This window comes from Marmota marmota, unplaced genomic scaffold (genome assembly GCF_001458135.2).
Source record: "Marmota marmota marmota unplaced genomic scaffold, marMar, whole genome shotgun sequence".
Taxonomy (NCBI): domain Eukaryota; kingdom Metazoa; phylum Chordata; class Mammalia; order Rodentia; family Sciuridae; genus Marmota; species Marmota marmota.
The window spans coordinates 11,135,461-11,143,605 of record NW_026000164.1 but is presented as its reverse complement, the minus strand read 5'-3'; positions in this window follow the sequence as shown (position 1 = coordinate 11,143,605).

Sequence of the window (8,145 nt, the reverse complement as noted above, 5' to 3'; positions counted from 1 at the left end):
CTCCCCCCGCCCCCCCCCCCAAAAAAAAAGACCCTAAATTATCCAGACGTGCCCAAGCCTGTAATCCCAGCAATTTAGGAGGCCCAGGCAGGGGATCACAAGTTCAAAGCCAACCTCAGCAATTTAGCCAGGCCCTAAGCATATCTCAAAATAAAAAAATAAAAAGGGCTGGGGATGTGGCTCAGTGGTAAGGAGCCTCTGAGTTCAATCCCGACCCTCCCCCCCCAAAAAAAAAAAATCCTAGACCAATCTTAACAACAAACCATCATGAAAATCAAGGGAAAATTTAGTTACACAATGAAAACTTCCTGCTTTGAAATATGGGCAGTCCTATTGTACATTTAGAAAAGCATTTCTCTGCTACTTGAGTATTGCAAGCCGAGTTGGCTTTTCCTCCCTCCTAGAAATACTACTGTTTACCAAGTGGTTGCTAAATTTTAGTTTTAGGTTTAGTTTTAGGTTGCTAAGTTTTAAGTTTAGGCTAGAAGTCTGGTCTGTGTAACAGCAGCATCACTTGGGAGTTTGCTCTCAGGGTAAGAAGATCTCAGGCTCTACCCCAGACCTGCTGAGTCAATCTTCATCTTAACAAGATCCTGGGGTGACTCAAATGCATGTTACAGTGTGTAAAGCACAGCTAAAACTTGCAAAGATAGCTAGCTATGGGACTGAGAAAGAGCTAACCATCCCAGGTGTAATGGCTAGTGCAAGACCTGTCTAGTATATCCTAACCCTGTGGCGAGTTATCTCTGAGATATGGTATGCTCATCTATATGATAGGACTAATAGTATTGATAGGATAAGACTTGGTAGTGGGGTTGGGGATATAGCTCAGTTGATAGAGTGCTTCCTTGCATGCACAAGGCCTTGGTTCAATCCCTAGCACCACAAAAAAAAAAAAAAAAGGACTTAGTAGTATTGTAAAGATTTAATGAACCCATGGGAGGCTGAGGCAGGAAGATCTCAAGTTTGAGGGGTTGTTGCTCAGTGGTAGAACACTTGCCTAGCATGTGTGAAGCACTGGGTTCGATTCTCAGCACCACATATAAATAAATAAAGGTCCATTGACAACTAAAAATTTTTTTAAATTAATAATAATATGAGGGCTAGGGATGTGGCTCAAGCGGTAGCGCGCTCGCCTGGCATGCATGTGGCCCGGGTTCGATCCTCAACACCACATACAAACAAAGATGTTGTGTCCGCCGATAACTAAAAAATAAATATTAAAAAAAAAAATTCTCTCTTAAAAAAAAAAAAATAATAATAATATGAGCTGGAGAAAGTCAATTAGTGGTAAAGCACCCTGGATTCAATTCCCAGTACAAAAATAAAATAAAAATTTAATGAGCTGGGCACAATGATGCACACCTGTAATGCCAGCTTTTCAGGAGGCTGAAGCAGGAGCATTCCAAGTTGGAGACCAGCCTGGGTGACTTAGTGAGATTCTATCTCAAAATAAAATTCAAGAAAGGGCTGGGGGTGTCGCTCAGTGGTAAAGTACTTGACTAGCATACTCAAGGCCCTGAGTTTAATTCCCAGTAAGAAAAAAAAAGAAAGAGATGATGTACATAAGTACAATGCTATGGCACATAGTAAGCGCTTAATAAAGAGTAGGATTTGTTTCTAGAATGTTCATTTGTTTGAAGGAACTAACTTATCTATGGTCCCCAAATAACAGGGGCCTTGCCGGGTGCACACCTGTAATTCCAGTGGCTCTGAAGGCTAAGGCAGAAGGATTCCAAGTTTGAGCCCAGCCTCAGCAAGGCCCTTGGCAACTTAGCAAGACCCTGTCTCAAAATAAAAATATAAAAAAGGTCTGGAAACTTAGCTCAGTGCTACAGTGCCTTTGGATTCAATCCCCAGTACCAAAAAATGTTTAATTAATAACAGTAGGGATGCCCAGCACCATAAATAATAATAACAATAACAATGGCCTATGTAAAAGGTCGAAATGCATGGGAAAAGCCAAGCAGTCAAGCCCTGCTAGGGCTAGGACCATAGAGAATTAGGCTACCAAAAAGCAAGAGGCTCCTGGGCTCCGTAGTGCACACCTGTAATCCCAGCGACTCAGGAGGCTGAGACAGGAGAACACCAGTTCAAAACAGCCTCAGTGATTTAGCAAGGCCCTAAGCAACTCAATGAGACCCTGTCTCTAAATAGGGCTAGGGATGTGGCTTAGTGGTTGAGTGCCCCTGAGTTCAATCCCTGGTACCCCCCCCCCCAAAAAAAAAAAATAAAAAGTAAGAGGCTGAGGATCCCCTTCTCAGGACTGGACCAAGGTCTAGGCTCTGGGCCCACCCTCCCCTTGCCCTGTAAACCAGCCCCCTTGCCCTCTACATGCAGCTGTGTTCTCTGACTCAGAGCTGGTTCTCACACATGGGATAACCTGGGCCAAACACATTCTTTCACAGCTGGACAGTCCCTCATGGATTCCCTCAAAGCATCCTCCCAGGCCTGCTCTGCTAAAAAAGCCCATCCTCTCAGTATCTCCCGTCTCACTTCCTTAGGAAGGAATCCTGTTGCTCTACTCCTCTTTTCATGGCAAAGCATGGTCCAGGCCATAAGATAAACTGGCCTGGAATAGGGAGCCCAGCCAGACCCAGTGACTGGACCCCAGGGGAAGAGAAGGTCACAGGACACAAAACCCACTTGTGGATGGGCTGTTGCCTTGAAGAGGTCATTGGCCTGTTGTTGGTACAGATTTATTACTTTCATGAGTCCAGAAAGGATTTGCATTTCAGAACCTTTATTCCTTAGGTCTTTGCTGGAGTTTTCCTTTTTGTTTTGTTTTGTTTTGGGGTGCTAGGGATGGAATCCAGGGCCTCCAGCAGGCTAGGCAAATGCTCTACCACTGAGTACACTCCCAGCTATGTCCTGACTCCCACTCTGGCCTGTCTCATGCCCAGATTTGAGGATAGTGTTGCTGCTTAACTCATTCTGCTTCTCCTCACTGAATAACTAAAGCCTGGACTGCTCGCCCTTGCCTGCTACCTCAGACCCAGAGCCTGATTCCACAGTCTGCTGCCAAAGGGAATGCCCCCCACATGTAGTTCCCTCTTTTTGGAATGTGTCCTTTCCCACATCCATGGACCAGGGAGGGGATTTCTGCATAGAGGGTCCTCATCTGTTCTGGAAAGGAGTGAGAGGCCACCTCTCTTCTCAAAGGCCCTTCAGGACCAGAACTTATGACTTCTGATAGGGCACTTACAGTGACAAAGTTCAGAGTTATGAAGATAAAAATGCACCTGGAAAGGGTCCATATGTCTTCTTCAACAAACGTTTCTGCAAAGCACCAAGTGGGCAGCTCACCAGGGTTTCCAGATTAAATTAGGCAACAGGTACAAATCACTTAGTTCCCAGCAAGCTGCACAACAACTGCTTCCTATGAGCAATGGCCCCCAGGGGTGCAGGACAGGACAGTGCTAGGAAGATAGAGTACAGGTGACACTCATAAAACACTTAGAAGGCTCTGGTCTAAGTTCACTCCTGGATTATTCCATGAATCCTCACCACAACCCTAACAGTGGAGACTACAGTCCACATTTCCTAGAGAAGGGAATGGAGGATAAGTGTGCAGGCAGGTAACTTAGCGCTATTACTTACAAGTGCAGCAAGATTGGAGCCAGAGCATTGGTTCTCAGAGCCACTGGTGGGCTCAGCCCCTTTATGACTATTCTCCAACAGCTGATGAGACCCAGTCAGTCAGGGCTCTTGAAAGCTCTGATTGAGGCCACATCTATGCCTTTGTGCCTGGACTTTGGGACCAGATGTGAGTTTCAGTTTCCCTCTCTGTCCTATCTGTTGGAACTTGGGCTTCTTACTCTGAATTCTACTTCCTTACCTATAAAACTCCCATTCTAGAACCTGCTCTGAAGGTTTTGTTACAATAAAAAGATTAAATTAGGCTGGGGCTGTAGCTCAGTGGCAGAGCACTTGCCTAGCATGTGTGAGGCACTGGATTCCATCCTTAGCACCACATAAAAATAAACAAATAAAATAAAAGCATTCTGTCCATCTATAATTAAATTTAAAAAGAAAGATTAAATTAGTCAACAGTTACAAATCACTTAGTTCAGTGCTAAGCACTCAATAAAAGGTGGGTGTTATTTCCTAGTAGAAAGAGAACATTGCCAGACAGACTCCCCCAGCTAGACTTCATGCCCCCCCCCACTTATTCCCCTTTTCTTCTCCAGAAGGTGAGCAAACTTAACTTTCATGAAAACCATTGCTTCTCTTTATCATTTTACTTCCTGAATCCATATCCCTAAATACTGCAGTTTTGTTTTGCTATTGCCTTTAAATTTTATATCAAAATATAAAATTTATATCAGAATCATACAGAATGTCTTCCCCTCGATATTGTTCATGAGATTCATCCTCTTTGTTGCATACAGGTGTGATTTATTCTTTTGCATGATTTATATAATAATCCTTTGCACCAACATACTAGGCAACAGTTAGATCTTAAGTGCCCCTCAAAAGTCTATGGAGGCCTAATGCAGTGGCACATGCCTGTAATCTCTGCGGCTTGGGAGGCTGAGGCAAGAGGATCTCGAGTTCAAAGCCAGCCTCAGCAAAAGTGAGGCACAAAGCAACTCAGTGAGACTCTGCTTCTAAATAAAATACAAAAAAAGAGCTGTGAGGGCTGGGGATATAGTTGGTAGCATGTTTGCCTTGCATGTACAAGGCCCTGGGTTCAAACTCCAGCACCTCACACACACACACAAAAAGGCTGTGGATGTGGCTCAGTGGTTAAGTGAGCGTGAGCCCCGAGTTTAATCCCTGGTACAAAAACAAACAAACAATAAAACAAACTTCCAAAATACAAAACAAAAAACAAAAGCAACTAAAATAAATAGATGATGAAACAGTTTGTGTTTGGAATACTACTAAGCAATAAAAACTATTACTATTACATTGAAAATGGGCAAATGAACTACCAATGCATGCAACAATCTAGATGGATCTCTGCCGCAGTCCGGCTGCAGCAAAATAACCGGGGGCGGGGGGTGACGAGCAACTTGTGTAGATTGATACAGCAGGAGTGGAAGCCGTTTATTGTAGGACAGGAGTGGTATATATACATTCCACACAGCTTATCTTAATTAACATAAAATAGATACACCAGTCAACCAATAAGAAATCTCCACACTTAATGGCTCACTGGCCTTACTTCACAAACCACTCCCTCTGGCAAAATGCCAGGCGCCATCCAGACTTGTTTACAGACTCTAACAGATCTCAAAGGAATTATGCTGCTGGGCATGGTGGTGCACACCTGTAATTCCAGCAGCTTGGGAGGCTGAGGCAGGATCACAAGTTCAAAGCCAGCCTCAGCAAAAGCAAGGCAGTAAGCAACTCAGTGAGACTTTGTCTCTAAATAAAATATAAAACAGGGCTGCGGATGTGGCTCAGTTGTCCAGTGCCCCTGAGTTCAATCCCTGGTACCAAAAAAAAAAAAAAAAAAAAAAAAGAATTATGCTGAGTGAAAAACCAATCTATCTATCTCCCTAATTTTTTTATTTGTTTTAATTAGTTACACATGACAGTACATTGACCTTGACATATCATACATTTGAATAAGATGGGATATAATTTCTCATTTTTCTGAGTGTACAGGTTGCAGAATCATATTGGTCATGCAGCCACATATATACACACAGTAATAATAATGTCTGTTTCATTCTACTATCCTTCCTATCCCCCCATCCCCTCCCCTCCCCTCCCATCACTTCTCTCTACCTAATCTAAGGTAACGCTTTTCTTTTTCTTTTCTCATATCTTCATACATGTGTTTTGCAATTCCCCTTCTCCTTCCCTTTCTTTCCCACCCCTCTTCCCTATGTAGAGATAGTCTTCTTCCCCTGCTCTTCTTCCCTACCCTATTTTGCGTCACTCCCCTTATATCAGAGAAGACATTCGGCATTTGTTTTTTTGGGATTGGTTAACTTCACTTAGCATAATCTGCTCTAATGCCATCCATTTCCCTGCAAATGCCATGATATTATTATTTTTTAGTGCTGAGTAATATTCCATTGTGTATACATGCCACATTTTTTAATCCATTCATCCATTGAAGGGCATCTAGCTTGGCTCCACAGTTTAGCTATTGTGAATTGTGCTGCTATAAACATTGATGTGGCTGTATCCCTGTAGTATGCTGTTTTTAGGTCCTTTAGTCATAGAGGAATAGCTGGGTCAAATGGTGGTTCCATTCCCAGTTTTCCAAGGAATCTCCATACTACTTTCCAAATTGATTGCAACAATTTGCAGTCCCACCAGCAATGTATAAGTGCACCTTTTTTCCCCGCATCCTCACCAGCACTTGTTGTTGTCTGTCTTCATCATGGCTGCCATTCTTACTGGAGTGAGATGGTATCTTAGAGTAGTTTTAATTTGCAATTATCTGATTGCTAAAGATGATGAACATTTTTTTGTATATTTGTTGATTGATTGTATATCCTCTTCTGAGAAGTGTCTGTTCAGGTCCTTGGCCCATTTGTTGATTGGGTTATTGTTTTTTTTAGTGTTTAGCTTTTTGAGTTCTTTGTATATCTTTATAGAGATTAGAGCTCTATCTGATGTGTGAGGGGTAAAAATTTGTAGGCTCCCTATTCACCTCACATATTATTTCTCTTGCTGAGAAAAAAAAAAAAAACTTTTTAGTTTAAATCCATCCCATTTGTTAATTCTTGTGCTGTGGGCATCTCATTAAGGAATTTGGAGCCTAGCCCCACGTGATGGAGATTAGGGCCTACTTTTTCTTCTATTAGATGCAGAGTCTCTGGTTTAATCCCTAGATCCTTAATCCATTTTGAGTTAACTTTTGTGCATGGTGAGAGATAGGGATTCAATTTCATTTTGTTGAATATGGATTTCCAGTTTTCCCAGCACCATTTGCTGAAGATGCTATCCTTTCTCCAGTGCATGGTTTTGGCACCTTTGTCTAATATAAGGTAGTTGTAATTTTGTGGGTTAGTCTCTGTGTCTTCTATTCAGTACCACTGGTCTACTAGCCTGTTTTGGTGCCAGTACCATACTGTTTTTGTTACTATTGCTCTGTAGTATAGTGTAAGGTTTGGTATAGCGATACCACCTGTTTCACTCTTCCTGCTTAGAATTGCTTTGGCTATTCTGGGTCTCTTATTTTTCCAGATGAATTTCATGGTTGCTTTTTCTATTTCTATGAGGAATGCCATTGAGATTTTGATCGGAATTGCATTGAGCCTGTATCTCTTATGGCGTGCTGGCAATTGAATTCAAAGCTTCACACATTTTAGGCAAGTGCTCTGTCACTAAGCCACACCCCAGCCCTGTTTTATATTTTATTTAGATAAAAAATAATAATATTGTAATAAATCTTTTTTCTTTCTTTGTGATACTGGAAGTTGAACCCATGGGCACTCTACCACTGAGCTACATCCCCAGCCCTTTTTGATATAGGGTTTCACTAAGTCACCCAGGTTGACCTGGAACTTGTGATCTTGGACACAATACCTTTATTTTATTTATTTTTATGTGGTGCTGAGGCTCAAACCCAGTGCCTCACATATGCTAGGCAAGTGCTCTGCCACTGAGCCACAACCCCAGCACAGCTGTGATAAATCTTGATGTCTAGTGGAATAAATCCTGTGGGAAAACAATTTTACTTCCACATTCCACATTCAGATAATTTGATAAGCATATGCATTGAAGAGAAGAGCCAGGGTATTTTTCCTTCTATAGGCCATCCTAGGTCTCACTCCCAAAGCCTGTCATGGAACTCCCTTGGGTAAGGTAAATTCTCCACATCCTGCAGGCACTGGTGCTTACAGAGGCGGATGCAGTCTGACAAAACTGTATGCTGAAAGGTTGTTCATGCTATTGTATGTAAAATTATAGCTTAAAAAGTCCTTCAGTGTGCACCTCCAACCCAACAAATCACCATCTCCCCAACCAGATGGGGCCCACCTCACAGCATCCAACACTTTGTAGTTTGGGGGAAAATGAGTGAAAAGAGATCAAGATTTGAAGGAGGAGGTTAGTCTGAGAGGCATTCTGGTTCATTTTGTTCCTTGTCAGGGAGGAGTGACAGCTCTACCTATTCCAGCCAGTAATACACACTCCTCCTGCCTGTGCCCACCCGCCTTTTTTTTTTTTTTTTTTTTT